Source organism: Pavona decussata, unplaced genomic scaffold, assembly GCF_977016875.1.
Source record: "Pavona decussata unplaced genomic scaffold, jaPavDecu1.1 SCAFFOLD_114, whole genome shotgun sequence".
Taxonomy (NCBI): domain Eukaryota; kingdom Metazoa; phylum Cnidaria; class Anthozoa; order Scleractinia; family Agariciidae; genus Pavona; species Pavona decussata.
In genome coordinates, this window is record NW_028145528.1 from 5342849 (window position 1) to 5355083 (window position 12235).

The 12235-nt window shown below is 38.7% G+C and overlaps 1 pseudogene; it reads left to right on the forward strand.

Annotated features, from left to right (window-relative positions):
- Positions 1-408: 408 nt before the first annotated feature.
- On the forward strand, positions 409-6294 carry LOC146470398 (uncharacterized; annotated as a pseudogene).
- The last annotated feature ends 5941 nt before the right edge of the window (positions 6295-12235 follow it).

Consider the following 12235-nt stretch of genomic DNA (forward strand, 5'->3'; position numbering starts at 1 on the left):
AATTGGGCTACTATTGTATCTTATCCATTTAATGCATGTTGATACTGATATATATTTAAATGTTTTATTTGTAGGTGATGAATTGTCAGTGGATAGATAAAGATTATCTATCTGCTTGCCAGCTTATGATAGAGAGGGAAATTCGCACCCTTCTACCGACATTAGAATCCAACCTAAAGCTAGTTTTACCAAGTTTTACCAAGCCATGAACCAGTTACCATAAGGGATGAGGATACCTCTTACTGTCAGTACTTTGACCAGGGACATGGAGTATGAAACCTTCCTGACCTACAGCCAGGCTACTCAGTGCATGTGAAGTTGGATCAGCAGAAAGGATGGAAGACTCCTGGGAAAATCATTACGAGAAGCCCTACTGCTAGGTCATATGTCATCTAGACACATTTCAGCATGGTGCAGAGAAACCGAAGACACCTATGCACAGCCACCAGTCCTGGTGGATTTGAAATGCCTGATAAGCAAGATTTGGATCTGGAGCCAGCAACACAAGCAAAAGACCCAGCCTTGGAATCTTCAAATGCTGAAGCAGATCAACTGCCACAAATTGCGAAAACTTTCAGAGTGATCCCAGCTGTACCCTCCTCTGCAGAAACACAGTCCAGCTGAAGCAGATCAACTGCCACAGATTACGAAAACTTTCAGAGTGATCCCAGCTGTACCCTCCTCTGCAGAAACACAGTCCAGTTTATCACAACCAGAAGTTAGGATCTCAAGTGGTCGTGCCGTGAGAAAACCTGTCCGTTTGAGAGACTTGATTGGTGCTTTTGAGAACAGTCATTGAGACATTAACTGATTACGATACAAGGCTCTAAGGCAGTTGCTTTATATATTTTCACGTTCATGTTTTGTATTCACTAAGTCTTTAAGAACTTAAAGGAGGGAGATGTCATGAGAGACTAGTTTTTGAGGATGATGTTTTCTTCATTGTATTGCGCATGCATGCCAGTAATTTTACAGACCTCATGGTTAGTTGGATACAAGCCTGAGTAGAAATGAGGATGTACACATAAGACCTGTGGAGTTAAATAATGTTGTTCCTGTTTTTACCGAGTGTTCATGTGTAACATGGACATGACACTTAGTAAGAGCGTTTTTGAGCCTCAAAGCTTGAATTTGACTGACTGCAGGACATATGTATTCTAATGTATAAGAGTGAACATAATTTTGTCTCCTGAATATTTGTGACATGTTTCTGACTAACAGCCACACTTACACTTTACGGCAGAAAGATTTTTATCAACCTAGTTTTAACACACTTACGCACATAAAACACTTAATTCGATACCTAGGCCCAAGACTCTGGAGCAAGATACCAAGCAAAGACAGAATGGCTGCCAGTCTTAAGCTCTCTAAGACCCGGATACACAGTCTTGATCTAAGTAACATCTAAGATGGATGTAGTAGCTGCTACCTTTGCGATTGGTAATTACAATTTTAATTACAAGACTTTAGAATTTTGATACTTAGCATTTTCTTTGAATTGTTATGGCCCGTGAAAGTTTCAAGTTTTGATGGTTTTTTGGTTTACCACTGCACAAGAAGGAGAATGGGTTTTAGTTTCGATGTGAAGACACAGAAGGACAATAAAAGACATCCTTCTTGCACAGCTATGAACTGCAAAAAATTGAAACTTTCACAGGTCTTAAAAATTCAAAGAAAAATGCTACTAAATAACAATTTGGCACAGATATTCAGGACATTAAGCAAAAGAAAAAATTGGGGTTATTCGTTCTTTAAGGAACAAATGTAAATGAAAGCAGAGGCTATGTAAGAATTCAGAGTACATGCTAGGTAGTATAAACTCAATTCTGTTTCCATGTCATGAGATGTTTAAGGACCTTCAAGGAATATAATGCTATGAATTATATGGCATTATTATATTATGGCATTGCAATGTGTTGCAATGGTAAAACGTTATATGGACTCTTAAGAGGAAAAGCCTAAAGCGACTATTAGTTTACATGAATTAGGACATCGGTTCAATAATGATAACTTCAAAACAATACAAGGTACCACCTACATTCATCTCTGATGCTTTCACAGACTACAACAAGAGGGCAATTTAGGCAACACAGTATACAATGCATATGAATCAATACGACTGGAAACATGAATAAGTGAATGATCATCCCACTTAGATGTAAATATGCAACTTAAGCAGTTGCAAAAAGAAAGCCTGGAAAAAATTCGGGCTTGAACGGGATTTAAACAAGTTGGCAGGGGTGGTATGCACAAATTGTCTTCTCCACCTGTTCGTTCATTTGCGGACCATGCCCTGGTGGCCTTAAGGACCATGCTTTAACCATGATGATTTGTCTCCAAAGGCACTACTGAGGCATTACAATGCGGGCTTCTCTCATCATTAATTGTCCCACTACCCAAAGTTCATCCTTCACTGCTTTGTAGATAGTGCCTGGGAGCTGGCTCCAGTCACCTGGTACCACAGCTTAGCGCACTAGCTGTAATGTTGGATCATTTGCTGAGGCAGTCTCCACTTCTTTGTCAATAAGAAAGATGACAAGGCTGCACTTGCCAGGCTGTATGCAGATGGAGGATTAGAAGTTGCACTGAATACTATGATAAGTGGCTTGTGGTCAGTGCGGATCTCAAATTCAATTCTGTTTAGGTACATGTAAAAGTTTTTGCAGGCCCATCTGACAGCTAGGGCTTCTGGTTAGCATAATAAATCAGCCTGTAGGTGCCATCTTCTTGGTCTTGCTAGGGAATCACTCCAACGCCAACAACAGGTGAGCCTTGTTGGGGCACCTTGTCTGTGATAGGCTATCACTGGTACTCTAGCTAAACAATCTTAGATTTGTTGGAGGGCCTTATTCTCCTTTGCACCCCACTGCCACTTTGCATCTTCTCTGGTGAGGTCCCACAGCGGACTTCATATGGTTGTAAAGTTTGGGATGATCTGTGCACAGAATTGAACAGGCCCAAGGAAACTCCTAACATCTGCCTGGTTCTTTGGAGTCTACCTTTTTGTCGAGAGTCGATATGCCGAGGGTATTTTTCAAGTGTCGAGGGTCCCTATTTTACATTAAAAAATGTATGGAAGTCAGTAAAGACAGCTTGCATTAAATTGCGCGTCGCGTGTTCTCCATTATTATCCTTGTTAATATCTGTTTATAGTGTCATCACGCCATGCTCCTTGGCTGCAAGACTACGATTATCCTTGCATGGCACGTTTGACATTTTTTTAAAATAAATGTACTCATTTCCTGTCTGTACGCATTCCTATCGTGTGTGGTCAGATATCCTTAAACTTGCCGAAAAAGATGCTCTCATCCACTTCTCTGTTAGTGAACATTTTTCAGTTTGTTATGAGTTTTTCTTATTCTAGTGTTTGATCTAGTTTCATAGCAAAGAAACAGAAAAATATCAGAAAGTAAAATCAGAAGTGACTCCTTTATCTTGTGTTTTATCAGCGCGGTACCTTTGCCTTTTGGGTAAAAAAATTTCCCCTCACATATCTTGAAGGTTATAGTGGATCAGTAATCACACGTGTTGGGTGGCTGTCATATAGATAGCCTCTTTCCAAATAGAAATATTCTTCTTGAAAGCGCTTATTTGCTGTAATACTTCGAAATGTCAAAAAAGTTGTATTCAGAAGTTGTAAGTAGTGGATCGGATAGCGAGGTGGAGTCAGGCCAAATTGGTTCTACCAGCCATGGTTCATCTTAGATATTGAAATTTCAAAAAGAAGACAAGGAAACTGCCCTGAAGAAAGCAATCAAGCATAGCAAGGTAAACAACAGCGTGACAATTTTTTTCTGACATGTCTTTCGTTTGTATATTTTTGTGCATTGAAATAAGTTACTGACCCGACCCAGACATGAATGCGCCGTTTTATCTGCCCGTAGAAATCGGCTGTTGTAAAAATAAAAACTTTACCTGTTAAGAGGGACAAATGTGTCGAGTTTTGAGTCTTGGGAGGATAAAGAATTTTGCCCAAGAGAGCCTGTTTTACCCATCGGAGCATACATGTACAATTATAATACAGTAAGTATCCCTTAACTTAACCAGCAGACAAGAATGATTGGTGGTCTTAGACTGTGTTATTAATTATAATGGAAATCCTCCACCAAACACTGTACACAGAAAGCTGTCACAAAAACATAATATACCTAATCACGAGTCCGTTTTTTACAAATGGGTATAACTGTTTTTTGCGGGCAAATATTACCAAATGACAAGTCATTGATCTGACAGTATTGGCTGAGAAAAGGCAAGGCAAAAAGCGGTCAAAACAATCAGTAGAGCTTTTGAAAGAGTTCATTCAGATTGCGATTAGGAGATGGAGAAATTTTCAGAGAACAATAGGTGGGTTCATACTAGCGTAGTAAGTAGACCTTAAGTAAACTTGAACCCTACTTCAGATGTGAACAGGTTTAATTTAAGCTCAATTAGCCTACTTTGTAGCCATGATAAGGCATTTCCTTCAAAGGAGCCGAAGCACACTCTCAAGTCTAGTACATTCATCCTTACGAGCTTACTTATGCACTATTAAAACACATTCCGGTAATGGACGTCAATCAAACACATTGTACGGCGGGAAATTCAGAGCACGCTAACACACGAATTCGCAAATTTGCCTCTACTTCACCTGAAGATGAATCCGTATAGATCTTACTGAGGGATGGATGACGACAACTTTTTAGACAAAGGCCTTATGTAAGTCTTCATGCTGTGTTTTTTGTTTTGTTCAATTAACATACATGTGTCTTGTCCGACAGCAATACCTTAAACCAACGCTTTGCAAGGGTACCTTCTCCTGAGCAAGCGCAACCAACGTTTAATAGACAATACTGGCCATTTCTTTCGAGCAGCGCCTCCTTTTATCGGCCGTCCAAACTGAGAAGGGCGCAGTTCGACAAACAGCAACAAAAATTTGTTGATGATTTCTATCTTTTTTTTATGAAGGGTGCAGTTCGACGAACAGCAAGAAATAGTTGTTGATGATTTCAATCAGCTCAGCGGCCAAAGTAATTTCAGCAACTCATCACGAACGCGCTCGCAGATCCCAGTGGTAGCAAGCACTTCATCTGCAAAAGTAGTGGAGGAAAGGTCCCAAGTTAAAACTAAGAAGGCGTGATCAAAGTCTAGAAGCACGGGGGTCCAAGATATAGCCAGCTGCGGAGTGCCTCTCAAAGAGAAAAGGTAAAAACATGGAAAGAAATTTATGCCTCTACAAGTCTGCCCATCCCCAAAGCCAGAGGACCCTGCAGCAAATAAAGAAACGGCAGCAAAACTTGGAGTATGAGTATAAGCTACGGAAACAGAAGTCGCAGAAAACCGGGGAAGCAGGAATCAATCAAATCAAAGATGGCATCCCATACAACATTGTGTCAAATATTGTAAAGAGAATGGTATTGAAAATCCTGTGGAAATTTTACTTATTGCTCAGAAGCTTACTGTAACAGCAAGATGTTACAGAACCTACTGTCTGTTTGGAGGGTGAAACTAACTATATCCTTATCAACCGAGATGATATTTTGAAAACAGCACTGGAAGAAATTCAATTTTTGAAATAACCCAGACTAACACTTGAAGTTGGATTTTATGATGAGAGTGCTCGGGATTTTGGCAGCCCACGTCAAAAATTCTTTCGCCTTTCTTTCCCAAAATTCAAGGCTAAGTACTTTGACAATGGTCTAAGAGATCATCTTGTTGATGATTATTCCACAGTAGGGTTACTAATGACCTTTAGTATTTTGCAGAATGGAATCGACCCAAGATTTTCGAAGGAAGATCTTCAAGCCCTTTTCTCCTCAGAAGAGCCATCAGGATTGTTGTATTTCAAAGCTCTGAGTATGTTTTGTAAGCATTTGACTCTGTCAAATAGGAAATGTTATACCTACCTTCCTTTATCTCTTCAGGCCTTCAGGAAGCTATGCACTTACAAGGAGAAACCTGCTAACAATTCTTAAACCAAATTTCTTTGAAGTTGGTGGCAACACACATCATTTTGAAAGTGAAGTTCATGATTTATTATCCAAATACACCAGGCTGACAGCAAGTAAACAAAGAGGTTCAGTTGCCCTAGGACATATCCTGCAGTTCGTCACAGGCGCTGAGGAGGAGACCCCATTGGGCTTTGAAATAGCACCTCATATAGAATTTGTAGGGAAAGAAACCATTGGCACAAAATGCCCGTTTCTACCCACAAGGAACACCTCTGCTAATACACTGTACTTACCAAGGCATACAAGGAATTCCGTTTTGCCAAGCGAGCAGCAGATCTTTGGTCTATATGATCTAGCCTTTGCATGACGTTTGGAACAGGCCTTAGAAACAGGTCCATCTAATTTGCCAGGTGGTTTTTTGAGCAAAATTTTATCTGATCGCATTAGACTAGTCATACAGACCGCTCCCTTTTCCATCACCATTTAATTTTTCCCAAACACTGAAGATAATGCCACAACTCTTTACAGCTTTTGTGAGGGCCTGCAGATGCTTGCCACTTGTTTGGCTTGGGGGCTTGTCAGGATTTTCTTTTTTGTCCCATTCAAGTGCATCAGTGACAAGGTCGTCTGTAAGCTTAACTGTTCAGTTTGAAGAAAATACTGATATTAATATATTATCTTTGGCGCTGAATAAAGCCTTAAACAAGCAGTGTTATAAGGTTTACCTGTAATCCTTAGTATCAAACGGAGTTCATCCAACACCGCATTCTCAGAGGGAATATTTAGGAAAGACTAGTGCTCAGATGAATGTTTTTTGTGCTTCCGTCCTCCCTTGTGTCACATATCTTCCTGACAACATGGTCTACCCAATAATAATTTTGAGGCTTCGCCATGTCAAATCTAAATGTAAGAGAAGCAACACTGAAGCAAAAGGTTTGCAAGAATGTACTGAAAGGTGAAAAGGTGTTCAAGTTTAAAGGCATAGGTTTCTTAGACTAAGTCAAATAAAGCAATTATTATTATTATTATTATTATTATTATTATTATTATTATTATTATTATTATTATTATTATTATTATTACTACTACTATTCTTTTTTATTTTAATTTTATACCTATCTTTTATGTACACCAAATGCAGGCAAAGTCTGAAGTTGCTGAGTTCACTCCAATGACAAGGAGCAGAAACTGTAACGTAAACAATGCATGTTTGGAGACTCCAGAAGCACTGTTATCCTAATTTGTTATTAATTTGCTTTTTGGGAACAATACGAATAAATTGTCATGATTTATAAAAGTATACCTTGTAATCTCCACCAAGAAATACTTCTATTGCAACGTCTTTCCCATTAATTGACACCTTCCCTTTATCTATCAGAATGTTTACTTTATTAAACACAGTCACACAGGAAGATTGCAACAGTTCACAGGATTCATGTCCTTTAATAACTGCTATGGAATTGTTACCTGTTTTAAAATTTTAAAGAAATTGAAACATTAAATTATTGTTATAGTAATAATAATGATGATGATGATGATAATACTAATAAGTTTTATTTACTTAACGTGGAGAAGTTTAAGAACGCTGTTAGTGTCGGGAAAGATCATTGCTTAAAATGTATTTGCCAGCAAAGTGTTTCCTCTGAAGATATAGTCTTGACAGTAACCATCAAATATGACTGTTTGCGACACTTGTACGAAGGGAAGCAAGCTGCATCAACACACCAGATAAGCTGCAGATATGTTGATCTACTAAATGTTTTCTTGACCATGAAGTATACTGCTAAGATAAAGGAGGATTGCAGCGGATTATAGGGGCAATTTACGGCACACCTGTGGGGAGGTCAATAATAAATTTAAAGGAAAATTGGAAATCATACTGAGATTTGCAGCAGAGCAAACATAACCTTGCCATGAACTTTAGCTATATCTGAATTGGAAACCACCACAATGAGACATGAAAAGAAGAGAGCTGATGCAGCATGATGCAAATGAAGTTTTGAAGGCCCGTCATGGAGAGCTTTACAACAAAATGGTTGAATATGGAGCTACTAAGAAAGAACGAGTGAAGACCTTGCTGCGACAAAGCAAAGATTGACAGATAAGAAACTCCATGCATACATTGACAATCTTGGACATGACATTGCCTTTGAAAATAGTGGAAAGAACATAAGTCAGGTGGGAGAAAGACAGCAAAGAAGGAAAATAGAAGAACTAAAAACAGACGTTGAAAAAGCATTGTGGTTAACAAAGTCTTTTGGTTTCTCAGGCGATGATGACTCCAATGAAACACTATGGTTTGAAGAAAATGGGAAAAATGCTTTAATGATTTGTCAGAAGAGGATCAGGATAAAGTGAAGTGTCTTATTTCTGCTCGACAATTTCTGCATTGGGGTTTGCAGGATATCATGAACTGACAATGTGCTCTGTAGGGAAGATGTTCCACGGTCTTACTTAATAAAGCAATGTAAGGATGACTTGAACAAGCTTTATCACATCACAAGAACTTCTGGAGTGGCACCAGGAGCATAGATTGATTTTGCCACAGAGCTGAAGTCCATTCTTAAGAAACAGGTAACAGCCCTATCTTGGGTGAAATGGAATGTAAGAGAAATATTCTGATGTACAGTTTCCTTTTTCTTCTTTTTTTTTCCCAGATCAACCAAAAGAAAATTGATATTGATGACCCAGACTTAACAGTCAAAATAAAACTATCTGGAGATGGAGCAAAATGACAAAACTGACAAGTTTTATTGTAATTTCATTTTCTGTTCTCAACAATGATGAAGATCCCATGTCATCAAAAGGTAAGAGATATTGAGACTAAATCTAATTGAGACTAAATCTAATCAACTAATATAATACAATTAATGATAGTAAATTATTATTTTCTGACAAATTTAATCCAACCGCTGCAAATTCTAAAAGATTGCACTAGAAGTAGGTAAAGCAGTGCAGTAGAGACAAAATATACCTTTTTTTCTGGCGAATATTTCACGCCGGGCCAGCGTGCGTCTCAAAAGTGCAATTAGGCGCCTGCTGTTGGCCCATGTTCCGCCAGTGGTATATATTTATAAAATACAAGTTTATAATGGCGGCCAAGTTAGAAATTACTGCAGCCACGAGGGCTTTGCGTCCTCTGCGTGATCATGTTGAGAATTTTCTGCTCTTTGAAGACGAGGCTGAGGAAGTGCTTCATGTATCCAGTTCATTCGAAAAGCATCAAAGTCATCAAAATTCAATCGAAAGAGTGCGACATTCGGTGCTTGAAGTTGGCTCAATCATTGCGGAAGAAGACATCCTCTGGCTTAAAAAAGTTGTATCGGCGACTCACTCCCCGCAAGGCAGTCCGTAATCCTTGGACTGCGCAAGTGGCAAGAGATTTACCAGTGGAAATCTTCGGTTTTATATTGGAGATGGTAAAAAAGGCAAGGTCAAGGTTTGGTGTCACCTATTTTGAGAGCCGATCCTCAGATTCTGTGGTTTACACTGAAGGAAATCGAGTCACCAGAGATTTGTCTAGACTTTGCGACATTTCCAGAGCATCAGTTCTTGAATATTTTCAAAGAAATGCAAAGTTGCCAGGAGAGGAACCGTAAGGGTTGTTATGACGGCAGAAAAGCCCTTTACAGTGTCTTATTTGAAGAAAGGATCTCAAGTTGTAATGAAATGCTACTACAAGTACACAAATGAGCATGATTACACTTTTGAAAGTTGAAATACAGTTGTAAAACCAAAAGACGAACTCTTATTTTGATGTGCATGATTAATCAGTCTACATCTGTTATCAAAGCTTGTTGACTTTTAAAAAACTTCAGCTTAAGAAATGCTTCAGTGTATCTTATTGAGAAATGCATCACTCAATTCCAGCAGTGCCCATCCCCACCCCCCCCCCCCCCTAACTCTCCCGGATAACACATGGGCATTAGCATTTTTTTTTTTTTTCACAAAAAAAGAATGGCAAATTACCAGGGGTGGAGACACATAAGCTGTCCAAATGCCCTGGGGCAGAGACGAAGGAAGATGGAAAATGCCCCACCCCCAGGATCGTCACCTGTTAACACCGACAAGACTTCAAGGACGAACTCTTTTATTCTTTTCATTTTGCTTTGAATGGTTTGTAAATGCCTCCATCATGTATACACACGGTTTGGAAACCACGTGTGTCAAATGCCTAGGGGTCGCCCCGGGGTACACAAATGCCCCACCCCAGGACAGGTGATATAATTGCGAATGCCTTACCCCCGGAACTGGCAACTTGAGCAAATGCCCAAATGGGCACTGCTGGATTTGATTGATGCATAATCACTAAAGCATGATCCTTACCTGGCAGTCAGAAAAGTAAAACTTATCATCTTACATAGCTTTAAAATCCATATATTTTCTACAATTAACCTCATTTGAGCCATATTTGACCAAAAACTGATGAAATAGTGGAATAAGGGCATATCTGCCTTTTCTGTCATGGGTGATCAAAGCCATGCCCAGGGGAGGGAATTGGAATGGGACTGCTGGAACTGACTGGTGCATTGGAGGTGACAACAATTAAAATACTACAGCTGATTTGCAACGTTTAAAGTTTATTACAATGAGTTCGAATAAAGATGCTAAATTTTCTGTTTACAATTTTTTTGTTGTCTTTGCTTGCCAAAGTATAAATTTAACATTATTAAAATGCTGTCAAGTCATCTCTAGAAAAACATTTTCAAAATAAATTTCTAACATTGTAATAAAAATGTTTCAACATCATTAACATGCTTCCAACACTAGCAAACCATTTTCAAAATAACTTTCTAATATGTTTATAAAATACTTATAAAATTTGTTACAACTATTTGAACGTGAAAGTAACAAATAAAAGAAATAAATGAATAAGACCACTTGTCAATTTTATTACTGACACGAGACTACCTTCTCTGTTACCTTTTTCTGACTCAGAACATAATCTTTAGTTTTATAACCTTTACATCGTTTGACTTAAGTGTCAAACATCCCATCTAAGGCTGGACTTGGGTTATTCTCAGAACCTCCATGGATTTTGGAAGCAGCCTTCATTGTTTCAAGTCGCCTTTTCGCTCCTGTTCTTGCCGGGATACTTGATATCCCCTCCACCAATTTACTTGGGGTTCTTGTTCGTGAACTGATATCAGTGTTCAGTGATTGTGACTGCAAAGGAAAATGCTTTATTACTCCCTTTTCTTTGAGTTGCTGAAAAAATTTAGTCTTAGTGTGAGACTAACCTGAACATTTTGACTTTTGTGAGTCAAGTCCCTCAAAACGTCTCTTGAAAAACTGGCTTTCAGGTAGGGAAAAAAATTATCAGCCACCACCAATAGCCTGAACTTCAGTCCACCAGCTTTGCATAATTATTGATTAAGAAACATAAATGAATTGAAAAAGGCAGACATTTGAAGTGGAGAACCAGTAAAGTTCATTTTCCTGTTTGCAATATGATTTTTTTGGAATTTGAATTCTATGCAAACATGAAATTCAGTGAATTTTAAATTACATGTACCGTCCATTAGCCAGAATTAATTCAATAACATTTTCTTGTGCAGTTCTTTTAAAATATTCAACCAATCAAATTAAATCACTTACCAGTTTTCAGGAGTGTTGTGACTGGACAACATTGGCAGCTCATCAGTTTAGATGTCTTTTCCAGGAGTGTACAACTGGAGAAGACGGTTGAAATTCAGGCTACAACACCAAGTGGTTACGGTGCATGCACAGAAAAAAAAACCCTACCACAAAAGAGAGCTCCTACACATGCACTGCCAGGTTCATGATTTCACGATGTTCTCACCACAAGGTTATACAAAACTTTTACAGAAAAAATATATCCCCCAAAGCCTAAGACATGCCTCCCCCCCCCACCCCCTCTAATTTTTCCCAGCCCTCATCTCCAAACCAAAAATGAGCAAAATGAGCAGCTCACAAATAAAACAAGAGCTAACAGCATATAATTACAAGCGGCAGTTCATATATATACATAGCATTTAGAAGAAATGCTAAACAAATCAGAAATATCTATCAATAATAATGTGTTTGTCCCCACACAGTGCAGGTCAAACAATATGCTTACAAAGCAAATAAGCTTAAGTTTGACTTTATCGATCTGAACATAAATTATTTGCACTTCTGGGGCCTTAAAGCAGCCAATAAAGTAACTTTAATTGGCACGCATTTTTAATACAACAAGAACTCCCACTAACCTTCGACTTCAGTTTGTTAATTTTCCTCGTGTTTGTGCTATGCTCTGATTTCAAACTTCTACACTCCTGTACTGCCTTCTGCCTCGCTTCCTTTCG